This window comes from Cryptomeria japonica, unplaced genomic scaffold, assembly GCF_030272615.1.
Source record: "Cryptomeria japonica unplaced genomic scaffold, Sugi_1.0 HiC_scaffold_76, whole genome shotgun sequence".
Lineage (NCBI taxonomy): Eukaryota > Viridiplantae > Streptophyta > Pinopsida > Cupressales > Cupressaceae > Cryptomeria > Cryptomeria japonica.
The window spans coordinates 59,541-72,500 of NW_026728898.1; the positions used below are offsets into that span (position 1 = coordinate 59,541).

A 12,960-nucleotide genomic window follows, 5' to 3' on the forward strand; every position below is an offset into this window, starting at 1 on the left:
AGTTCCAAGGCGGCCGAGGAGCCTCACAGCATAGCAATCAGGGTGCGAGGCGAGGGATGCGGCGAGAAAGCCCCAACGGCTAGAGGGAAGAGGCTTCAGGTCCGCCTCGGAATGGTCCAAGCATCGGACGCGCTTGGGGCGACTACCAGTGACAACCCCTTATCCCGCGACGCGTCCGATACACAGATAGTTCCAAGGCGGCCGAGGAGCCTCACCGCATAGCAATCGGGGTGCGAGGCGAGGGATGCGGCGAGAAGGACCCAACGGCTACACGGAAGAGGCTTCGGGGCCGCCTCGGAATGGTCCAAGCATCGGACGCGCTTGGGGCGACTACCAGTGACAACCCCTTATCCCGCGACGCGTCCGATACACAGATAGTTCCAAGGCGGCCGAGGAGCCTCACCGCATAGCAATCGGGGTGCGAGGCGAGGGATGCGGCGAGAACGACCCAACGGCTACACGGAAGAGGCTTCGGGGCCGCCTCGGAATGGTCCAAGCATCGGACGCGCTTGGGGCGACTACCAGTGACAACCCCTTATCCCGCGACGCGTCCGATACACAGATAGTTCCAAGGCGGCCGAGGAGCCTCACCGCATAGCAATCGGGGTGCGAGGCGAGGGATGCGGCGAGAAGGACCCAACGGCTAGACGGAAGAGGCTTCGGGTCCGCCTCGGAATGGTCCAAGCATCGGACGCGCTTGGGGCGACTACCAGTGACAACCCCTTATCCCGCGACGCGTCCGATACACAGATAGTTCCAAGGCGGCCGAGGAGCCTCACCGCATAGCAATCGGGGTGCGAGGCGAGGGATGCGGCGAGAAGGACCCAACGGCTAGACGGAAGAGGCTTCGGGTCCGCCTCGGAATGGTCCAAGCATCGGACGCGCTTGGGGCGACTACCAGTGACAACCCCTTATCCCGCGACGCGTCCGATACACAGATAGTTCCAAGGCGGCCGAGGAGCCTCACCGCATAGCAATCGGGGTGCGAGGCGAGGGATGCGGCGAGAAGGACCCAACGGCTAGACGGAAGAGGCTTCGGGTCCGCCTCGGAATGGTCCAAGCATCGGACGCGCTTGGGGCGACTACCAGTGACAACCCCTTATCCCGCGACGCGTCCGATACACAGATAGTTCCGAGGCGGCCGAGGAGCCTCACCGCATAGCAATCGGGGTGCGAGGCGAAGGATGCGGCGAGAAGGACCCAACGGCTAGACGGAAGAGGCTTCGGGTCCGCCTCGGAATGGTCCAAGCATCGGACGCGCTTGGGGCGACTACCAGTGACAACCCCTTATCCCGCGACGCGTCCGATACACAGATAGTTCCAAGGCGGCCGAGGAGCCTCACCGCATAGCAATCGGGGTGCGAGGCGAGGGATGCGGCGAGAAGGACCCAACGGCTAGACGGAAGAGGCTTCAGGGCCGCCTCGGAATGGTCCAAGCATCGAACGCGCTTGGGGCGACTACCAGTGACAACCCCTTATCCCGCGACGCGTCCGATACACAGATAGTTCCGAGGCGGCCGAGGAGCCTCACCGCATAGCAATCGGGGTGCGAGGCGAGGGATGCGGCGAGAAGGACCCAACGGCTAGACGGAAGAGGCTTCAGGGCCGCCTCGGAATGGTCCAAGCATCGGACGCGCTTGGGGCGACTACCAGTGACAACCCCTTATCCCGCGACGCGTCCGATACACAGATAGTTCCGAGGCGGCCGAGGAGCCTCACCGCATAGCAATCGGGGTGCGAGGCGAGGGATGCGGCGAGAAGGACCCAACGGCTAGACGGAAGAGGCTTCAGGGCCGCCTCGGAATGGTCCAAGCATCGGACGCGCTTGGGGCGACTACCAATGACAACCCCTTATCCCGCGACGCGTCCGATACACAGATAGTTCCGAGGCGGCCGAGGAGCCTCACCGCATAGCAATCGGGGTGCGAGGCGAGGGATGCGGCGAGAAGGACCCAACGGCTAGACGGAAGAGGCTTCAGGGCCGCCTCGGAATGGTCCAAGCATCGGACGCGCTTGGGGCGACTACCAGTGACAACCCCTTATCCCGCGACGCGTCCGATACACAGATAGTTCCGAGGCGGCCGAGGAGCCTCACCGCATAGCAATCGGGGTGCGAGGCGAGGGATGCGGCGAGAAGGACCCAACGGCTAGACGGAAGAGGCTTCAGGGCCGCCTCGGAATGGTCCAAGCATCGGACGCGCTTGGGGCGACTACCGTTGCCAACCCCTTATCCCGCGATGCGTCTGATACACAGATAGTTCCGAGGCGGCCGAGGAGCCTCACCGCATAGCAATCGGGTTGCGAGGCAGATTATTGGGAAGGGAACCCCCTGGGATGCGGCTCAAGCAGTGCCCAAAGGGACTGGAATGCGGAATCACATCGAGAGACCCAAATGCTATACGAGGGCTCAAATCGAATTATCGATTTGGCCACGACATGGACGCATCGGAACGACTACCTTTGCCGAACCACTCGCAATTGCATCCATACCGAAACCAATAGACATTTCCGTTAGAGCCCTCGCATAGCATTCGGGAATCTCGCATGCCCCTCTAAATCGACCAATGCTGGCGCTCAATGAAAATCCGAGCGCTACCACCGTTCGAGCGCCAGCATTGGTCGAGTTAGAGGGGCACGGGGGAGAATGCTCCAGTCAACACCTCCCCTATATAAGTTATTTGTCCGATTCTCGCACAACCGTAGTCTGCCTCGTCGAATCAAACAACGGTCCCAGATTCCGACTTCCGTTCCGTAGAGACCCAAAAGCTAGATGGAGGCTCGCAAGAAAGAGAGTCGGCGCATAGCAATCGGGTTTCTCGAACGTTTAGGGACCGAGCTCACTTGCGGATAGGGCAAAATCCGCCAAGCAACCCAAAAGCTAGACGGGGGCTCGAATCGAATCGCCTAGGCGGCCACAACAACGACGTGTTGGATCGACTACCAGTGCCAAACCATTCAGCAAGACTAGTCTGTGTCGAGGCCGGATAGAGATTCTCAGAGAGCGCCCGCATAGCATTTAGGAGACCTGCCGCGTCCCTCACACTCGACAAATGGTGGTGCACGTTTATAAATCCGAGCGATCCCAACCCTTTCAAGCACCAACATCGGTCGAGATAGAGGGGCACGGAGGGGGCTGCGTGAGACAACACAGTCCCCTATATAAGTTATTTGTCCGATTCTCACACATCCGAAGAATGGTCATCAAATCGGACAACAGCCCAAACTTCCGACTTCCGTCCCAGAAAGCCCAAGAGCTATCTAAAACGTTCATGGCCGGAACTCGATCGCGGCTATACCAGTCCGCCAAGCAACCCAAAAGCTAGACTGGAGCTCTAGTCGAATCACCTCTGTGGCCATTGCAAGGACGTGTTGGAGCGACTACCATTGCCGAACCATTCCGCAGGTCGAGTCCATACCAAGGCCGCATAGAGATTCACGATGAGCTCCTGCATAGCAATCAGGAGACTTGCCGTGTCCATCACAATCGATAAATCCTGGTGCAAGATTTTTGCATCCGAGCGCTCCAACCAGTCGAGCACCAGCATCAATCGACATAAACGGGCACGGGGGGAGGATGCTCGAGAACACTACCTCCCCTATATAAGTTATTTGTCCGATTCTCAAGCAGCCGAAGTCTGGTCATCGAATCGGGTCAAAGACCACAACTTCCGACTTTACCCACAATGCAAGTCATCGAATCGAACATCGGCCCCCGAGTCGGACTCCATGCGTATGTCAGGTCATCGGACCCAAATTCCGCCTTCCTGCGCATGGCGGGCCATCAATATCAACTCGGTCATCGGACCCAAACTCCGCCTTTTTGCGTATGGCACGCCTTCAAATCGGTCATCGGACCCAAATTCCGCCTTCCTGTGCATGGCGGGCCATCAACATCAACTCGGTCATCGGACCCAAATTCCGCCTTTCTGCGCATGGCACGCCATCAACTCGGTCATCGGACCCAAATTCCGCCTTCCTGCGCATGGCAGGTCATCGGACACAAATTCAGACCTCGCCAATATGCCTACGTATCGAATCGGTCATCGGACCCAACTTCCGACTTCATCCATACTGTAGGGTCTTTGAGGTTGGCGCGGTGCGCTCAACCCAGGGAGTCGACCCATCGAAGCATACACCTCCCCTATATAAGCTATTTGTCCGATTCCCACACCTGTGTAGTTTGCACCTCTGACCAGGACATCGACCCCAACTTCCGAACTCGACTGCAACGACGGCACCAGCGCCTTGGTGCGCACCTTGCGACGCACAGTCCCAACATTCGCCTTCCTGCACATGGCAGGTCATCGGACCCAAATTCCGACCTCGCGAGTATGCCTACATATCGAATCGGTCATCGGACCCAACTTCCGACTTCATCCATACCGTAGGGTCTTTGAGGTTGGCGCGGTGCGCTCAACCCGGGGAGTCGACCCAACGAAGCATACACCTCCCCTATATAAGCTATTTGTCCGATTCCCACACCTGTGTAGTTTGCACCTCCGATCAAGACATCGACCCCAACTTCCGAACTCGCCTCCAACGACCGAACCAGCGCCTTGGTGCGCACCTTGCAACGCACAGTGCCAACATTCGCCTTCCTGCACGTGGCAGGTCATCGGACCCAAATTCCGACCTCGCGAGTATGCCTACATATCGAATCGGTCATCGGACCCAACTTCCGACTTCATCCATACCGTAGGGTCTTTGAGGTTGGCGCGGTGCGCTCAACCCGGGGAGTCGACCCAACGAAGCATACACCTCCCCTATATAAGCTATTTGTCCGATTCCCACACCTGTGTAGCTTGCACCTCCGATCAGGACATCGACCCCAACTTCCGAACTCGACTAAAAAGACCGCACCAGCGCCTTGGTGTGCACCTTGCAACGCACAGTGTCAACATTCGCCTTCCTGCACATGGCAGGTCATCGGACCCAAATTCCGACCTCATGAGCATACCTACTAATCGAATCGGTCATCGGACCCAACTTCCGACTTCATCCATACCGTAGGGTCTTTGAGGTTGGCGCGGTGCGCTCAACCTGGGGAGTCGACCCATCGAAGCATACACCTCCCCTATATAAGCTATTTGTCCGATTCCGACACCTGTGTAGTTTGCACCTCCGCTCAGGACATCGACCCCAACTTCCGAACTCGCCTGCAACGACCGAACCAGCGCCTTGGTGCGCACCAAAAGTGCGCACTTTTGGAGGGCACTTTTGTGCGCTCCAAAGGTGCGCACTTTTGGAGGGCACTTTTCTGCGCTCCAAAGGTGCGCACTTTTGGAGGGCACTTTTTGGAGGGCACTTTTCTGCGCTCCAAAGGTGCGCACTTTTGGAGGGCACTTTTTGGAGGGCACTTTTCTGCGCTCCAAAGGTGCGCACTTTTGGAGGGCACTTTTTGGAGGGCACTTTTCTGCGCTCCAAAGGTGCGCACTTTTGGAGGGCACTTTTTGGAGGGCACTTTTCTGCGCTCCAAAGGTGCGCACTTTTGGAGGGCACTTTTTGGAGGGCACTTTTCTGCGCTCCAAAGGTGCGCACTTTTGGAGGGCACTTTTTGGAGGGCACTTTTCTGCGCTCCAAAGGTGCGCACTTTTGGAGGGCACTTTTTGGAGGGCACTTTTCTGCGCTCCAAAGGTGCGCACTTTTGGAGGGCACTTTTTGGAGGGCACTTTTCTGCGCTCCAAAGGTGCGCACTTTTGGAGGGCACTTTTTGGAGGGCACTTTTCTGCGCTCCAAAGGTGCGCACTTTTGGAGGGCACTTTTTGGAGGGCACTTTTCTGCGCTCCAAAGGTGCGCACTTTTGGAGGGCACTTTTTGGAGGGCACTTTTCTGCGCTCCAAAGGTGCGCACTTTTGGAGGGCACTTTTGTGCACTCCAAAGGTGCGCACTTTTGGAGGGCACTTTTCCTGTGCTCCAAAGGTGCACACCTAGGTGAGCACCTTCGACCACACCTTGTAGCACACCAAACTCTGACTTTCGACTTCATCCGCAATGCAGGGTCTTTGAGGTTGGCGCAATGCGCACAACCAGGGGAGTCGACCCATCAAACCCAACACCTCCCCTATATAAGCTATTTGTCTGATTCTCATACATGCGTAGCCTGCAGGAGCAATTAGGACATCGACCCCAACTTTCGGCTTCTAAACGAAAACAAGGTCTTTGAGGTTGGTGTAATGCGAACAACTAGGGGAGTCAACCCATCAAACCCAACACCTCCCCTATATAAGCTATTTGTCTGATTCTCATACATGTGTAGTCTACAGGAGCAATTAGGACATCGACCCCAACTTTTGACTTCTTAACGAAAACAAGGTCTTTGAGGTTGACGTAATGCGCACAACCAGGGGAGTCGACCCATCAAACCCAACACCTCCCCTATATAAGCTATTTGTCCGATTCTCATACATGTGTAGCCTGCAGGAGCCATTAGGACATTGACCCCAACTTTTGACTTCTTAACGAAAACAAGGTCTTTGAGGTTGGCGTAATGCGCACAACCAAGGGAGTTGACCCATCAAACCCAACACCTCCCCTATATAAGCTATTTGTCTGATTCTCATACATGTGTAGCCTGCAACAACGATTAGGACATCCACCCCAACTTCTGAATTCGTCTGCGTTGACCGCACCAAAGGTGCACGCCTTGGTGCTCACCAAAATCCGACTTCCGACTTCTTCTGCTATGCGGGGTCTTTGAGGTTGGCGCAGTGCGCACAACCAGGGGAGTCAACCCACCGAATGCAACACCTCCCCTATATAAGCTATTTGTCTGATTCTCATACATGCGTAGACTGCAGCAATGATTAGGACATCCACCCCAACTTTTGACTTCTTAAACAAGACAGGGTCTTTGAAGTTGGTGCAGTGCACACAACCAGGGGAGTCGACCCATCAAACGCAACACCTCCCCTATATAAAGCTATTTGTCCGATTCTCATACGTGTAGTCTGCAGCAGCGATTAGGACATCGACCCCAACTTCCGAATTCGTTTGCATTGACCGCACCAAAGGTGCACGCCTTGGTGTGCACCCTGGAGTGCACTTTGGTGCTCACCTCGGTGCACACTTTGGTGTGCACCTCGGTGTGCACCAAAGGTGCGCACCTTGGAGCGCACCAAAGGTGTACACTTTGGAGCGCACCACATAGGGTCTTTGAGAGGTTGGCGCAGTGCGCACACCAAGGTGGGTGTTGAGGTGCGTGCCGAGGTGGGTGGGTGCTAGGGTGCGCTCCATGGTGGGTGCCAGGGTGGGTGCGTGCTAGGGTGGATTCCAAAGAGGGTCATAGGGTGGGTGCCAAGGTGGGTTGGTGATATAGTGGGTTCAAAGGTGGGTACTAGGGTGGGTTCCAAGGTGGGTCACAAGTTGGGTGCCAGGATGCGTGGGTGTTAGGTTGGGTGCCAAGGTGGGCTCCTGCGTGGGTGGGTGCTAGGGTGGGTTTCAAGGTGGACGCGAGGGCGGGTGCCAAGGTGGGTAACAAGTTGGGTGTTAGGATGGGTGAGTGCTAGAGTGGGTGCCAAGGTGGGTGGGTGCTAAGGTGGATGCCAAGGTGGTTCACAGGGTGGGTGGGTTCTAGGGTGAGTTCCAAGGTGGGTCACAGGTTCAGTGCTAGGGTGGGTGTCAAGGCGGGTGTCGAGGTGCCTGGGTGCTAGGGTGTGGATGCCAATGTGGGTCATAGGGTGGGTACTAGGGTGGGCTGCAATGTGGGTGCCAAGGTGGGTAACATGCTCGGTGGGTTCTAAATTGGGTGCCAGGGTGGGTGTGCACCCACCTTGCCCGAGGTGGGTGCCAAGGTGCCAGTGTGGGTGGGTGCTAAGGTGGATGCCAAGGTGGGTGAGAAGGTGGGTGATAGGTTGAGTGGTAGGATGGGTGGGTGCCAAGATGGGTCACAGGGTGGGTGCAAGGGTGGGTAGGTGCTAGGGTTGGTGTCAGGGTGGGTGGGTGCTAGGTTGGGTTCCAAGGTGGGTGCGAGGGTGAGTGTCAAGGTGGGTCACAGGTTAGGTGCTAGGATGGGTGAGTGCTAGGGTGCAAAGGTGCCAGGGTGGGTGCTAGGATGGGTCGATGCTAGGGTGAGTGGCAAGGTGGGTCCACAAGTGTCAAGGTGGGTGCCGAGGTGGGTGCCAAGTCGGCGACTGCTATGGTGGATGCCAAGGTGGGTCACGGGGTGGGTGCCAAGTTGCTAGGTTGGGTTCCAAGGTGGGTGCCAACGTGGGTGCTAGGGTGCGTGGGTTAAAGGGTGTGTCACAACGTGGGTGCCAGGATGGGTGCGCACCCACACTGGCCAAGACGGGTGCGGGTGCAAGGTTGGGTTCCAAGCCCGGTCACAGGCTGGGTGCTAGGATGGGTGGGTGCCAAGGTGGGCACCAGGGTGGGTGCACCCACCCTGGCCAAGGTGGGTCACGGGGTGGGTCCTAGGGTGGGTAACGGGGTGGGTACTAAGGTGCGTGCCAAGGTGGGTCATAGGGTGGGTGCCAAGGTGGGCACCAGGGTGGGTGTGCACCAACCCTAGCCAGGGTAGGTCACGGGGTGGTTGTCGGGGTGGGCGTCAAGGAGCCAAGGTGGGTGGCAAGTAGCCAAGTTGCGTGCCAAGGTGGGTGTCGGGGTGGGTGCCAAGGATCCAAGGTGGGTGCCAAGGAACCAAGGTGGGTGTCTGGGTGGGTGCCGAGGTGGGAGCCAGGGTGGGTCCCAAGGTGAGTGCAAAGGTGGGTGCCAGGGTCAAGGTGAGTGCCAATGTGGGTTCCAAGGTGCCAGGGTCAGGGTGAGTGCCAATGTGGGTTCAAAGGTGCTAAGTTGGGTGCGAGGTTGGGTGCGAGGGTGGGTGGGTGCCAAGGTGTGCTAGGTGGAAGCCCGGGTGGGTCGGCATCCCATGGGTGTCGAGTTGGGTGCCTGATGGGTGCTTCTTGTCAAGTTTTAGTCGTCGGGACTCATTTCGAGCCTTAGAGGTCGTTTCTTGTCCGGTTGCCCTGTCTTCGACCTGGGAACCCAATTTTGGTCCTCGGGTCCCATTTTTTTTTGTCTCGCATCCCACTTTTGGCCTGTGGCCTTTTCGGGGTCGATTCTCGTTTTGGGCATCAGAGCATGTTTCTTCTCCTAAAACCCAATATTTGTTTATTAAGTCTCGGAACACATTTTTGTTCTCGTGGACCCATCATGGGTCTTGGAACGCATTTGTGGTCCTTGGGTCCCATTTTGCATCCCGAAACTTGTGTTTTGGTGCTTGATCCCTATTTTGGGTGCCCACCTTGCACCAAGTGCGCACCCGGGGCAAACCGAGCGCCTTGGTGCACCGGGGCAAGATCGAGCGTGCACCCGAGGCGCCCCGAACATGCACCAAGGTGCACTCGGCCCACATGTGAGCGCAGGTCGTTGCGCCCGAGGTGGTGTGTGGGCACCGCGTTGCAGACGGGACACTGCACGCACACGACGCCCCCTCCAGGTGCACGCACGTAGGCCGGGCCGGGTGCACACCCGACGCCCTAGCAAGGTGCGCGCACCCGGGCAGGGCTCACACTTGGCGAACGGGGCGCACTTCGCGAGGGAGGGTGTGCACCTCGACGGGGGTGGGTGGCCGGGGTGGATTCGCACGTGGGTCGCGGTTTGCTAAGTACACACTGCGACAAGCTCATAACGGGTGCGATCATACCAGCGTTAGTGCACCGGATCCCATCAGAACTCCGCAGTTAAGCGCGCTTGGGCCGGAGTAGTACTGGGATGGGTGACCTCCCGGGAAGTCCCGGTGTTGCACCCTTTTTTAGTTTTTCGCCGGGCGTCGCAATGCTATTTGAATAAACCTTTTGCCCGTTTGCGTTCTCGTCGGGGCCGGGCCGGGCCGGGGTGCGCTGCCCGCACTACCGCGCGCGCGGGGGCGACACCGAGCGCGCACCCGAGGCGCCCCGAGCACACAGGCCACGGTGCAACCCGGGCGTTGTGCGCGCACCCCGGTGCGCCCGAGGTGCTGCGCGCGCACCCAGGTGAAATCGGTGTGCACCTCGGCCAGTGCGCGCTCGGTCGAGTCGCGCACGTTGGCCAAGGTGCACGGTGATGTTTCTTACTCTAAGGTTCCGCACCAGACGCCCGGGACAGGTGAGCGAAGCTGGGCGGGGCCGGGTGCGCGGCCGGGGCAGGTGCACGCAGCTGGAGAGAGCTTTGGAGCACACTTCGGAGCGCACCAATGATGCGCTCCATTCAAAAGTTTCCTGAAAAGGCAAAAAAAGTTGAGATTATAGAATTTCCCACTTGAGAGATTGTAAAAAAAAAAAATTTAAAATGAAGGAAACGCGGGTGCCAAGGTGTGCGCAGCCCAGCCAAGGTGTGCGCACCAAGGCGCCCACCCTGGCGAAGGTGCACGCAAGGTGCGCACCCGAGGCAAACCGGACAATTAACCCAACTTTCGACTTCGCGCGCACCTTGGAGCGCACTTCGGAGCGCTCCTTGGTGCGCACCAATCTTGGGCACCTCGGAGTGCACCATGGCGCCCACCAAGGTGCGCACCCGGGGCAAACCGAGCTCCGACTTCGTGCGCACCTTGGAGCGCACGAAAGGTGCGCACCATGGCGCCCACCAAGGTGCGCAGCCCAGCCAAGGCGTGCGCATCAAGGTGCGCACCCTGGCGAAGGTGCGCACCCGGGGCAAACCGAGCTCCGACTTCGTGCGCACCTTGGAGCGCACAAAAGGTGCGCAACCCAGCCAAGGTGTGCGCACCCCGGTCAAACCGAGCTCCGAATCGTGCGCACCAGAGGTGCACGCCATCGTGCGCACCTTGGAGCACACTTCGGAGCCCTCCTTGGTGCGCGCCGATGTTGCGCACCTCGGAGCGCACCCGGGGAAAACAATGCAATTAACCCGACTTTCGACTTCGTGGGCACCTCGGAGCGCTCTCGGGTTCGCACCTCGGAGCACACCGAGGTGCGCACCTTTGATGCGCTGCCTTCACCAATTTCCAGAAAAGGCAAGAAAACATTGAGAAGGTGTGCGCACCGAGGTGCCCACCCTGGCGAAGGTGCACGCGAGGTGCGCACCCGGGGCAAACCGGGCTCCGACTTCGTGCACGCCGCACCTTGGAGCACACTTCGGAGCGCTCCTTGGTGCGCACCAGGGCGCGCAACCCAGCCGAGGTGCCCACCCCGGCGAAGGTGCACGCGAGGTGCGCACCCGGGGCAAACCGGGCTCCGACTTCGTGCACGCCATGGTGCCCACCGCGGCGAAGGTGCACGCGAGGTGCGCACCCGGGGCAAACCGGGCTCCGACTTCGTGCACGCCGCACCTTGGAGCACACTTCGGAGCGCTCCTTGGTGCGCACCATGGTGCCCACCAGGGCGCGCAACCCCGCCGAAGGTGCACGCGAGGTGCGCACCCGGGGCAAACCGGGCTCCGACTTCGTGCACGCCGCACCTTGGAGCACACTTCGGAGCGCTCCTTGGTGCGCACCATGGTGCCCACCAGGGCGCGCAACCCCGCCGAAGGTGCACGCGAGGTGCGCACCCGGGGCAAACCGGGCTCCGACTTCGTGCACGCCATGGTGCGCACCGCGGCGAAGGTGCGCACCCGGGGCAAACCGGGCTCCGACTTCGTGCACGCCGCACCTTGGAGCACACTTCGGAGCGCTCCTTGGTGCGCACCAGGGCGCGCAACCCAGCCGAGGTGCCCACCCCGGCGAAGGTGCACGCGAGGTGCGTACCCGGGGCAAACCGGGCTCCGACTTCGTGCACGCCGCACCTTGGAGCACACTTCGGAGCGCTCCTTGGTGCGCACCATGGTGCCCACCAGGCCGCGCAACCCAGCCAAGGTGTGCGCACCAAGGTGCACGCGAGGTGCGCACCCGGGGCAAACCGGGGTCCGACTTCGTGCACGCCGCACCTTGGAGCACACATCGGGGCGCTCCCGGGTTCGCACCGGCGTTGCGCACCGTGGTGGGCACCTCGGAGCACACCAAGGTGGGCAGCGAGGTGCGCACCTTTGATGCGATGCCTTCACTAATTTCCATAAAAGGCAAAAAAAAAACGAGATTTTAAAATTTCCGTTTTGAAAGATAGTGAGAAAAAGGGAATGCTGGTGCCATCTTGAGCCCGCCCTGGTGCGCAGCCCAGCCAAGGTGTGCGCACCAAGGTGCCCACCCTGGCGAAGGTGCGCGCCCGGGCAATTAACCCAACTTCCAACTTCGCGCGCGCCAGGGTGGGAGCGCACCCAACAACCGGGCCTGGGAAGAGCCAATGCGAGAAACCCCACCAAACGCTCTGACAAAAAAAGAGGGGGCGCTCCAGTAACCCCGCTTCGGAGCGCACCCTGGGCAAACCCAGCCAAGGTGCCCACCCCGGCCAAGGTGCAGGCGAGGTGCGCACCCGGGGCAAACCGGGCTCCGACAACGTGCACGCCGCACCTTGGAGCACACTTCGTAGCGCTCCCGGGTGCGCACCTCAGAGCACACCAAGGTGGGCAGCGAGGTGCGCACCTTTGATGCGCTGCCTTCACTAATTTCCAGAAAAGGCAAAAAAAAAAGGAGATTTTAAAATTTCCGTTTTGAAAGATAGTGAAAAAAACGGAACGCGCGTGCCATCTTGAGCCCGCCCTGGTGCGCAGCCCAGGTAAGGTGCCCACCCTGGCAAAGGTGCGCACCCGGGCAATTAACCCTACTTCCGACTTCGTGCGCGCCAGGGTGGCAACCGGGCCTCGGAAGAGCCAATGCGAGAAACCCCACCAAACGCTCCGACAAAAAAAGAGGCGGCGCTCCAATAACCCCGCTTCGGAGCGCAGCCGGGGCAAACCCAGCCAAGGTGCCCACCCCGACGAAGGTGCACGCGAGGTGCGCACCCGGGGCAAACCGGGCTCCGACAACGTGCACGCAGCACCTTGGAGCACACTTCGAAGCACTCCCGGGTGCCCACCGGCGTTGCGCACCGTGGTGGGCAGCGAGGTGCGCACCTTTGATGCGCTGCCTTCACTAATTTCCAGAAAAAGGCAAAAAAA

The 12,960-nt window shown here is 59.4% G+C and overlaps 1 non-coding gene across 1 annotated transcript; it reads left to right on the plus strand.

Annotated features, from left to right (window-relative positions):
• The first annotated feature begins 9,626 nt into the window (after positions 1–9,626).
• LOC131864120 (5S ribosomal RNA) lies at positions 9,627–9,745 on the plus strand. The gene has a single exon (XR_009363011.1). It is a non-coding gene; the product is annotated as a 5S ribosomal RNA (ribosomal RNA).
• Positions 9,746–12,960: the final 3,215 nt, after the last annotated feature.